Below are 11,779 nucleotides of genomic sequence, written 5' to 3'. Positions count from 1 at the left end.
AAACACAAATATTTGCAGATCCCCTAACAGAAGTGCGCGTATGAATACTTTTACTACTAATACTAAACATTTTAGGGTAAAAAAAAAGCACCCCCACCCGCACTTTTGTACAGTATCCCTGGGAGTCAGTGGGAACGGCAAGAGGTAGTTGGGAGGTTAACTTTTTACGTCAGCAGCGAATCCACTAAGTGTCACATTAGCTGTAGGTCAGTCTGTGTATGGCCCATATTTAGCCTCCCCTAGTATCATCCTGCAAAAAAAAAAAAAATATATATATATATTATATTTCCTTTCAACAGGGTAAAATATCAAAACAAAAAACACACTCTGGTGTATGCTCTTTTATACAGGGGCACGCAGTAGTATTTACATATGAAATGCATACACAAAAAAGAAAGTGTGTTATTGTACACAGCAGCCATTTTTATATGCTTTTTTGATGTAAACTTATGTAGGGACCCATAGGGTTAAACTACCCCTATGGCTTTAAACCCTACCATTTCCTTATTTCTGCTGTTACTGGGCAAAGACCCATGTATCAGTTTTGAGTTTGCCTTATGCCTTATTGTTTTATTGGGTTGACCACACCTCTTGCACTCTCTTATAGTTTTTCGCAGGAGGGTGTGTCTTCCTCTTTGGCTGCCTCTGTGTCTCAGGAGCAGGTCACTGAGCCTGGGATCAGAATATGCCCCAGTAAAGCCTTATTGCCCCAGAGATTAACATCCACTCTGGTGAAGTCGGGGACAGGGACCCCGTGAATGAGGATTATCGAGAATAGCAGAATACCATAAGAGCACTCTCTATGAGAGTGCGATAGATAGAACTAGATAGCAAGAGCAGTTAGGCTCCAACCAGGAGGTTAGCTGGAAGTACTCTTCCATACAGGCAATGTTGCCTTAGCCTAGGGCCACGGTGAAGAGGCAGGATACAGGTTAGTGTAAATCCCTGATACATAGTTGGCTGTAGGACCCATCCAAGCTAATGGTATTCAACCTGAGGATTGAGGTTACTATTCAGACTGCCCTCCATAGTGGTGCTGTGCTGACAGGTGCTTTACCCTGGCCAGTCTCCCAAAGAGGTGGGATAAACTGATGGCATCCTCTCTTGCTATCCTCAGGTGGTCTCTGCTATATCTGTACCTTTGTGAGTATAACCCTTCATTGCCATTTGTCTCTGACAATAAATCTGTTCTATTGTTCAACTGCAAGAACCTTCTGGCATCCATTTAGCATTACTGCTAAATTGCATTGCACACAATTACAATGAATTGTAGTTTCACTACACCCCTAGCTCCACTGGTCACTTCCATTTAACTAAGGTCCATCCTGAAGGATTATGTCGCATGTACCCCATGCTCTAAACGTATACTAGCCATGCTTTGACTGTTTTACAGTCAAATAGGGGTTACAGTTAACAATGGATATTTTTACTATGCTCTTATCTGCAGTTTATAGGCAACCGTGGTGGAAATGTAAACAGTTCTGGGTAGCCAATACATGAGTATACACTGGGAGATAGCCTTCCCATAATTCTATAATTCAGAGTTTTCTGGATAATGGGTTTCTAAATAATGGATCCGATACTTGCTGTATGGTATATAGGTATAAAAAAAATATTTATTTTCAAAGGCATCTAAGTGATGTGATATTCCCTTTATCATCCATTTTAGGTTCTATTATAAGAGATACGAGATTCATTCAGTGTTTGCTTTAATCATAAAAAAGCACAAAGTCCCCCTTCCAGACTTCTACACAATAAAAACAGTTATCTACTATAGTATTGAAGTAATCACAACTCCATTGTTGTTTCCATTAAGGGCTCTGGCACACAGGGAGATTAGTCGCCCGCGACAAATCTCCTTGTTCGCGGGCGACTAATCTCCCCGAAATGCCATCCCACCGGCGAAAATGTAAATCGCCGATGGGATGGCATACGTGGCGGCGCGATTTCAATGAAATCGCGGAAGTTTCCTCTCAAGGCAACTCCCCGTGTGCCAGAGCCCTAATGCTTCTCCTATGCTCTTTTACCATCATAGGTGCTAAATTGCAGAAGTGCAGTTGCCAATAGCAACCGATCTGACAGATTACTTTAATCTAATTGCAGTCCTAGATGTATCACTGCAATTTTTTTTTATGTGCAAAATTTTTACCATTTCACAAATTTTTCCCCATTTAGCAAATCTCTTACAAAATTTGCTCAATTTCCGGCGAAGTGAAACGGGACAGATTTACTCATCATCTTTATGGAAAACTGTCACAAGCCATAGTACCATAATATTAAGTCAACTGTCATTAGTGGTGAGCGAATCTAGCCCGTTTTGGTGAAAAATTCTTGAAGCTGTGAAAAACTTCACAAAATGGTGAAAAATTTGTGAAATCACGTGAAAGGCACATGCAACATTTTTTCTGATGCACCTGCTTTTTTTGTACGAGCGCAAATTTTTTTGGCGTGCTGTGAATTTTTACTGCAGCGAATTTTGGTGTCTGTTTTGCAATAAAATTGTCAATGGCGAAATGCGGAAATTTGCCGCAACTCCATGACGAAACATTTTGCTTATCACTAACTGTAATCCATAAGCTTTCTGACAGTTTCTTAAAAGAAAACTTTCAAAGAACTACTCTTTATTAGCTCACCTGTCTCTCTACATGCAAGCATTGTTTTTTTAATGGAGACATCTAAAGAGACTAGGAGGGAAATACTAAAGTGTAAATTGATTATTTAATAGCCAATACATAATTTAAAATGAATGATTTTATTTGTATTTTGTTATAACTTTGAAGCTTATATTACTTTTTAATATTCATGATACTCCACCTTGAACATTAGAGAGAGTCAATTAATTGCTTAAAATATTTAAAGGTGACATGCATAGAAGAGATTTATGAAAGCATTACAGTGGGAACCAATAATGTGTCTGTGTTCAGTGACTTCAATATGTTGCGTTTTTTGTGTTGCTGTTTGCCTTCCATAAGCGTAAAAGGTTTTTTTATTCAAATCTTTCTTTATTGGTTTTTAGATAAGCAGGGTCAGGGGAAGCAGGAAATGCATAGTAAAAAGACTGTATATTGACATTCTGTGCATACGTAATATGCATGGAAAAAGAAATAAAGAAGAAAAAGAAAAAACAATACACTTTTTCATCTTGTCATAATACAACTTTCCTGGGAACAGGAGGGGTTTGTTAGTACGAGTTGCATCAGGGAGATGCGGGGGGTGGATGGGGTCCTGGCCGCCCCTTTTTTTCCCAGTTCTTAGTATTCAGTATCGTATTTAAGGGTGTTGTATCAGTATCTAGTCTCTCCTCCATTCTTATGATGTTTTCCCCTTCCTTTAAAATCTGAGTGTGGGAACAGTTGTTGACTTCCACATTCGGGCTATCAAAGTTGTGACTGCAAATAGAAGTTGGTGTGTAAGGAAGGCCTGTCCTTTTTCTGTGTTTGGTAGGAACACATGTAGTAGTATCGTTAGTGGTGTGTCAGGTTGATGTCCAGTTTGGTTGCCAAAAACCTTGACAGATCTTTCCACATGTGGGTTAGAGGTTTTTTTTTATCATCCCTTATTTTATTTTGCGACCAATAAAGTTTTGCTTTACAAAAATAATAAATACTTGTTGTGTGGTTTCCAGTGAAGTTTTTAATATGGAATTTAAAGGTCTCACAGCATATATTTATGTAACCCTTTCTTAGCACACTCACTTATGTTGGGCTGTATACTTGCTTAAACAGGAAATTTGGTCCCCTTTTGCAGATAAAAGGTACTGGGAACTGGGATTTTAGTGCAGTGCCTCCACCTAGTGGACACTGAGGAGCATACCTCAAGGGGATTTCCACTAGGAAATAATCACACACAGTTTGCAGCAAATAGCAACTTTATATAGCAGAGTGAAGATAAAATACTTATAACATGCAACAGTAGTAAACCCTGCTTTGAAAACCTGTGTGGTTTTAGCCACTACTGGCTCAGTCTCTCTGAGGATTCAGTTCCACACTCCACTCCTGGAGGAAATACCCTTTCCCAGTTCAGTCCTGGCAAAGTCCCTTTCCCAGAGCTCTTTCAGTTTCCACAGGTAGCGCTACCTGCCACAAATTACCTCTCCCTTTGGAATAGGCAGTTGCTCCCATGTAGCAGGCCATGAAAAACACCTGTCCTTACACAGGGGACACACACAGGAGACTTTCAATACCTTTCCAACAGATGGATCACTCACTGGGAATCCGTAGGTGGTAAGGCATCTGACCGCAGTGTAGAAGATCTCACTTTGCAAGCAATCAAATGCTAAGCAGAGCTCCTTCTCACAATCACTGCTTTCTGGATGGTCTCTGTCTTAAAGGAACAGTAACACCAAAAAATGAAAGTGTATAAAAGTAACTAAAATATAATGTGCTGCTGCCCTGCACTGGTAAATATTTGGTGTTTACTTCAGAAAGTCTACTATAATTTATATAAATAAGCTGCTGTGTAGCCATGGGGGCAGCCATTCAAAGGAGAAAAGGCACAGGCACATAGCAGATAACAGATAAAACACTATTGTATTCTACAGAACTTATCTGTTATCTGCTATGTAACCTGTGCCTTTTCTCCTTTTTAGCAGCTTGAATGGCTGCCCCCATGGCTACACAGCAGCTTATTATATAAACTATAGTAGTGTTTCTGTAGCAAACACACCAGTTTTACCAGTGCAGGGCAACAGTACATTATATTTTTATTACTTTAAAGCTCTTTTATTTTTTGGTGTTACTGTTCCTTTAACTGCTGGCAAAACAACAGGGTCTCCCTTTATAAACTGCGGGGCCCACCCCTGATTTTTGGCTCCAAACCTAAGCATATCTTCTCTCTCCCAACAGTGCACTGGGGCATCCAACCAATCGGGTTCCTCCCCAGTCTGTAGCCGGGCGGGCTACAAAATAATAACAAAATAATAAGTGTTACTCACAATACAGCTTCAGAGGCCAGTGTTACAGGCAACACATACAGAGTGTATAAACAGACTGACACTCCCCTGCGGACAGACTTGGTAGGAATCTCACTTCACCTCTGCGACACACCCTGTAGTGGATCCCTCAGGGAATTCTTATCCTGATTCCCTATTCACTTGGATCCCTACACTACAGGGAATGCTCACTGGAGGGTGCCTAATATTTGCATTGGGCACCTTTCCCTCAGGGATTTTTTTGTTTCCTTCACCTTTATATTGATCATATTACTCCTTTTATTTCCCATTAACATGAGAAACCAGAGGAACAAGCGGGGACAGTGGACAACTGCCAGGTAAGCAGAATATGGACTCAAAAATTTAAATGACATTATCCATGTTTACGCATCTATTCTGCTAAAATAAAGTGCTCTAAAATCATGTTTGTCTTTCTTTTTTTAACAAGGAACAACCAGGTGAAAATTGCACCGAGATCTGCCAGGCACGATAACCTCTTTCTTTTAACACTGGATCAGTTTGTAAAATGTTTAAAATGTTTTATTACATTTTTTCTTTTAACCAAGAGCAACCTGAAGAGCCTTCGGCAATGAGATCTACCAGGTAAGGGGGGAAGGAGAAAATAACCTATATTACATTACTTTTACACTATGCAATGTGCATTTTAGTATATACTTGAATTATACTAGAATTAGATTCCTCAACCATTAATGTCAGGAGCAAAAAAGAACCTACAGTGTTGACTAGAAATTAGCACCATGTCATCACATAGAACATGTTTCTAGGTTTCCTTTTGATCTTTGCCCCAAAAGAAAAGGTTTAAATATTACATTCATTTATACTGATTGTTTTCTTTTGCCAGGAGGAACCAGCTGAGCCTAGTTATTACAGAGCAGAGAAGTATACCTATATACAATCATATATATATATATATATATATATATATAGCAAAATATAGCAAAAATATCTTATGAGCTCCCATGTTAAGGTGAATTGATGTGTTATAATATACACCATTCACATCGATTAATAGGACATACACCTTGAAGAGCCCTGCCATGTAAGCATAATACTGGATGTAATAAATAGTATTTATATTCTGATTTTAGGAAGAGCCAATGAATTCTCTGCTTTAGAACATGGACTGAAACGGCAAACACTTTCACAATACAGTATATATGTATGCAACTTTAATATATAATTTAGTTAATGTGACCAAAAACTCTTTTGTCTTCATAGCAGGAGCTGTGTGAGGCAACTGAGGTTAAAAGCCAGGATAATACCTCAGAAGACAAGGACATTGAGACAAGTATCCTGGATCTGGTACCTTCCACTGAGATTTGGATTAAAGATCATATTTGTAGATCAGTTAAATACATTCCAGAATAAACAGTTAGGGAATGCACCACCACCATTTTTCTGTAACCCCCTAGATTTTACCTAACATGGGTTTGTTGTTGGAAAATGGTGGCATACAGGCCCTGGGCAACATTTTAGTATTGACCAGATTACTTCTTTTTTTCTCTTAAATAGGAAGAACCAGAGCAAGAAGAGGAACCTGGTATAAACAACTGCCAGGTAAGGAGAAAATATGAAAAATCACAAAAATGTAAAAAAAATTTGAAAAATCTCTTTCATGCTATGTATGTATGTATATTTTACATAATAATAAAGACCTAAAACTCTTGAAGTAACATTTGCTTTATGTATCCCCTAGACTATACCTTACATGGGTTTGTTCTTGGAAAATGGTGGCATACTGTCTCTGGGCAACATTTTAGTATTTTTTGCTCATTGAGGGTTGCCTACTATATTTACAAATCACTTTGCAGCACCCCATTATGCTTTATTGTTGTTTAAATTGACCAGATTACTTCCTTTTTTCTCTTAAACAGGAAAAACTAGAGCAACAAGAGGAACCTGGCAGGTAAGCAGAAAATATGAAAATAAATAAAGATACAAAAATTCTAAAAACAAAAAAAAATAAGTCTAAAAATAATAAAGAACAAAAAATTCTTGAAGTAACATTTGCTTTCTGATAAACAGGAGTACTCAGGTGATCCCGGTGAAACCATCTGCCAGGTAAGCAGGACTAATGTCGATTGTACTAATAATACTAAATGCATCATTTTTCCAGACAATCTGCCACTTTACAGTGTTCAACATAGATTTCTAAATATTCTCTATACTGTTGATTGTATCTAATAACCCTTTTTACCTCTCCCTTCTCTCAGGAGAAACCTGAAGAACAGCCTTGGAATAACATCTACCAGGTAAGCAAAAAAGTAAATGACAAATTGTCAACTGTAAATGTAACCTTATAGATCCCACTGCGGTTAGGATATAGTTTTATTTATTTATGAAATGCATTATATATATTAAATTGGAAAACTGGACAACTGCCTATCTTATTTCAGAGCCCTTTGCCTAAAGCATAACAGGATACATATTATATATACTTTATGTTCACCAAGCATAACTGATAAAGAAATAATAACAATGCACACCAATAACAATATATCCAAGGCATGTTACTATTATAAATACAAAAAGCAATCTGCCAGGCTAATTTGTTTAAAATGTATAACTGGGAAGTTAGAAAATCAACATAATCAGATGACACCTTTTCTTTCTTTACTAGGATGTAGAAGAGAACACCAATGATTACATCTATGAAGTAAGCAGAAATGAAGAGAAAGTAAATTAATTTTTTCTATTGTCTTCAGCATAGGTAAATCTGATAATGTTCATTTTTGTCTCTTTAGCAGGAAGAATTTGAACAGCGTAGTGAGAACAGCTGTCTGTGTGAGGTAAGCAGAAAGCAACAAGTGAACAAATAAAAAAATGTAAAAACCTAAAAACTGAAAAACTTTGCATTATGCTAAGCCGAGATAGTCTAAAAAAAATTTTTTTTCTCTCCTAGGCTAATACTGCGTCCCAGTCTGTAGCTGAATTCCTGGTAAGCAAAACTGGTATAATGTGCAACACTGTAAGATGTAAAAGAACAGCTTCCATAGATTTTACATAATTAAACCAGCCCTCAGCTGTGTCTCAGTATCTATCCTTCACCAATTTACCCTCTGCCATAAATGCTTCCCTTATAGAAAAGAGGTTGGATTTCCCAATTCATTACTTCAGAGTAATATTACATTTATTGTGGAATTTTTCTTATAAAACTATACATATCTTTTATAGAAACCTGATGACTATTTAGATCTTCAGAAAGTACAAATCCTGGACAGAAAGCATCTTTATGTATTTTATGTATTATAATTTGTTTTATATTAAGTTTAAATCAGAGAGATTTAGTCGCCCTTGATAGATCTCTGCTACCGCAGGTGACTAACTGCTAATTGTTGTTAAGAAATAAAGATAACAGAGAGCCTGATGTTATTCTGTTGTATAATAATATTGCAGTTGTTTGTAAAATAAAAATAGATCAGAACTTGTAGTTGCTAAATGTTGTTTCTGTTAATTGGAACTAGGATGAGGAAGGAATCCATAAAGAACTGCAAGTTTTAGAAAACTTCATCAAGAGGTCACCATTATAAACGGATTATGGGTAAGGCCAATGTTTTATAAACTATGTTAAAGACTTTTGCACTAAATATTCTAACAAAAATTTTCCCTTGTGATTTTTGTACATTAACATTTAGCAGTTTGGCTACAGAGGAAGGCTGTGTGCAGAGTGTAAAAAGATTGTGGCTTGTGTCTATAGGGCTGATTTACTAAGACACGAATTCGAATCTGAATTGGAAAAATTCCGATTGGAAAACGAACATTTTGCGACTTTTTCGTATTTTTTGCAATTTTTTCGGCGCCTTTACGACTTTTCAGAAATTGTCACAACTTTTTCGTTACCAATACGATTTGCGCAAAAAAACACGAGTTTTTCGTAGCCATTACGATTCGCTCGTATCTTGTCGCGACTTTTTCATATTGAGCGCTCGTAAGCGGCGGGCGAAACTTTCAGACTTAGCATGATTTTGGAAGCCTCCCATAGGACTCAATGGCACCCTGCAGCTCCAACCTGGCCCAAGAAAAGTCACCATACTGAAGCTTGAATGAATCCGAACGCTACGCAACTTTCGGAATGGCTACGAAAAAGGCGCGACTTTTCTCGCAAGTTTTAACGCTAGTAAAAAATCGCCAGATTTTGCGCAACATTCGGAATGGCAACGAAAAAGTCGCGATAATTTTCCGAAAAATCGCCAAATACCGATCATTACGAAAAAAACGCAATCGGACGCATTCGGCCCGTTCGTGAGTAAGTAAATGTGCCCCTATATTTGCAATTTGTACACTGGCTTGGAAGGGTGCTAAAAGCAAAAGTAATACAGATGCAATTTTAATGCAACGCAATGGTGGGTCTGAGAGTCAACAGGCCAATACTCTATATTTAAAAAAAAAAAAAAAAAAATATAGATATATATATATACACACACACACAAATAAATATAATTATTTATTCCTAAAGAATATATCAAATGTGTACATTAAATATACCTAAAACCTCAGCAGGGGAGTGGATAACATTATTTGCATTGAATTATAGATAATATTTCCCCATAATATTTCAGGCAACACAAATAGGTTAAATAGGTTCTTTATTTCTATTCTAGATCACTATGGAATTATGCGGTGGAGGCTCTGTGTCTAATTTAATAGGCACAGAGGAGAACAACTCCTTGGGAGGAAGTGGCGTGAGCCACGAAACGCGTCAAGCTGTGTATATTAGTCTGTGATGATTTTAAAGAAATTAATAAAGTGATTTTTTAATGAGAAACGAGGTTACCAGTGCTTCGTCTGCATTATATTATTTTTACTTTGTGGATATACGCCTGGACCGGGGGCGTTTTGGGACGTGGCAGCACGGTACCTGTGATGAAGTAATTGATCCGGTGAGTGCTCCCCGTTATCTATTTTTTCTAACTCCCATATACAAAGGCCCAGGCCTAGGGCGGCATAAACTTACAGGCGGCCCACCTCAGCGAAATTTTGAAGATTTGCTCCCATACGGAGCAATGGGGACCTCTCCCCACAGCTTCGTATGGGAGTTTAAAAGTTTACACACATGCAGAGGGGGGTGTTGTGTTCGCGCATGCATGCTCGCGCAGGGCGCAGAATCCGGTACTGCTTATATCCCCCCTGGAAACCCATTATCAAGAAAGTTCCGAATTACGGAAAGCCCATCTCCGATAGACTCCATTTTAATCAAATAATTCACATTTTTAAAAATGATTTCCTTTTTGTCTGTAATAATAAAACAGTGCCTTATACTTGATCCCAACTAAGATAAAATGAATCCTTATTGGAGGCAAAACAATCCTATTTTAATTAATGTTTAAATAAGCAGACTTTAGGTAGGAAATCTGAATTACGGAAAGGCCCCCTATCTGGAAAACCCCAGGTCCAGAGCATTCTGGATTATGGGTCCCATACCTGTATATGCAAAGAGGTGTTAAAGGTATGTCAGGTCATCTTCACTTTCTTAATATTTCTTCAAATAATCCTCAATAGTTGTTATTCATTTTCATGTATTTTTTTAATTAGGCTTATTGGTCTTCCCAGGGCTTGTTCTATTTACAAAAAATGAAAATTATTCACCATGACATCAAGAGTGAGAACATCATGCTAACAACATTGCACTGATGTGCAGATAAGTACGGGAAGTAAAGTTTAGAATCTAAACAAAGGAGTAATAATAGATGTCAAAGCAAAATGAAGAGAGTGTTTATTCCTCAAGCTGATCTATATAGGTTCTTCTGCTCTGTCATGAGATAGTAAACTGATTATTTGTCATTAGATGGTTTATGATTTGTAACCAGCAACACAGAATACTCCGGCACTACTGCTACTGCTTCACAATTTAATAACCTGGATATCATTAGTTCTATTGTATCCTCTCACATATAAACATTTTCTCCAGGAAGTATGTCTTAACAATCAATGTTTTATACATGGTTGCTGTACACATAGCACATTTTGTATTGCTTAATTTATTATTACTGTGTTGTATTAATAAAATAAGGTTATAATACATACTTATTTCATAATATTTCAGGGGCGTTCGCGCATGTGTTTGCTCGGCGGGGAGGGGGATAGGGGGTGCCGAATGTAGTAGAAATCCGGCGCTGAACATATTTCCAAATGTTTTATCAAATTTTAATCAAAATTTTAATTCTCCTGCTGTAATGGCAATTGCTTTTTTACTATTGAAGTGTAGAAAAGGCTTGTTGTAAGTCTGTTTCCCACTTAAGCATACAGGGATGTTTGTGCTTTTTTGGGAGAGTGAAATGTGTAGCATAGAATGATTATCTGTTTGGCTCATAGACTTGTATTGCAGGTGAATTCCATTGCAGTCAATTGCCTCAACTATTTCCAGTTTTGGAGAGTTGTTGATAAAAAGTGTGATGATCTGTACATATGCATAATAGACTTTTTAAAAATGGCTTATATTTGATATGTAATTATTCAAAACTACTTAAGTAGTATAAGTATGTATTGTATCCATACCCCTCAATCTCCATGTGGGTATATGTAGATCCGGTGTGATAAGGCAGAACACAAACACTGGTACAAGAGGTAATGGGTATTTTACGAAAGCTCTTTTATGTTTATTGGCACACACAGACATCATTTTGATGTTGTGCTCCGGTAGTGACCAATTGTGCAATAGTTGCAGAAGACAGAATTAATATGCTATAGTTACTACTATAACTACTTGCATTACTATTGCAAAATACTATTAAAATAAAAACACACAATTGGAGAATTTTGAATATTACTTAATATCCCTGGAAATTTGTCAATGTTTGTATTTTCAGTGCTCAGAGGGTTCAAGCTATG

Source organism: Xenopus tropicalis, chromosome 4, assembly GCF_000004195.4.
Source record: "Xenopus tropicalis strain Nigerian chromosome 4, UCB_Xtro_10.0, whole genome shotgun sequence".
NCBI lineage: Eukaryota > Metazoa > Chordata > Amphibia > Anura > Pipidae > Xenopus > Xenopus tropicalis.
This window is presented reverse-complemented; position numbering follows the sequence as displayed.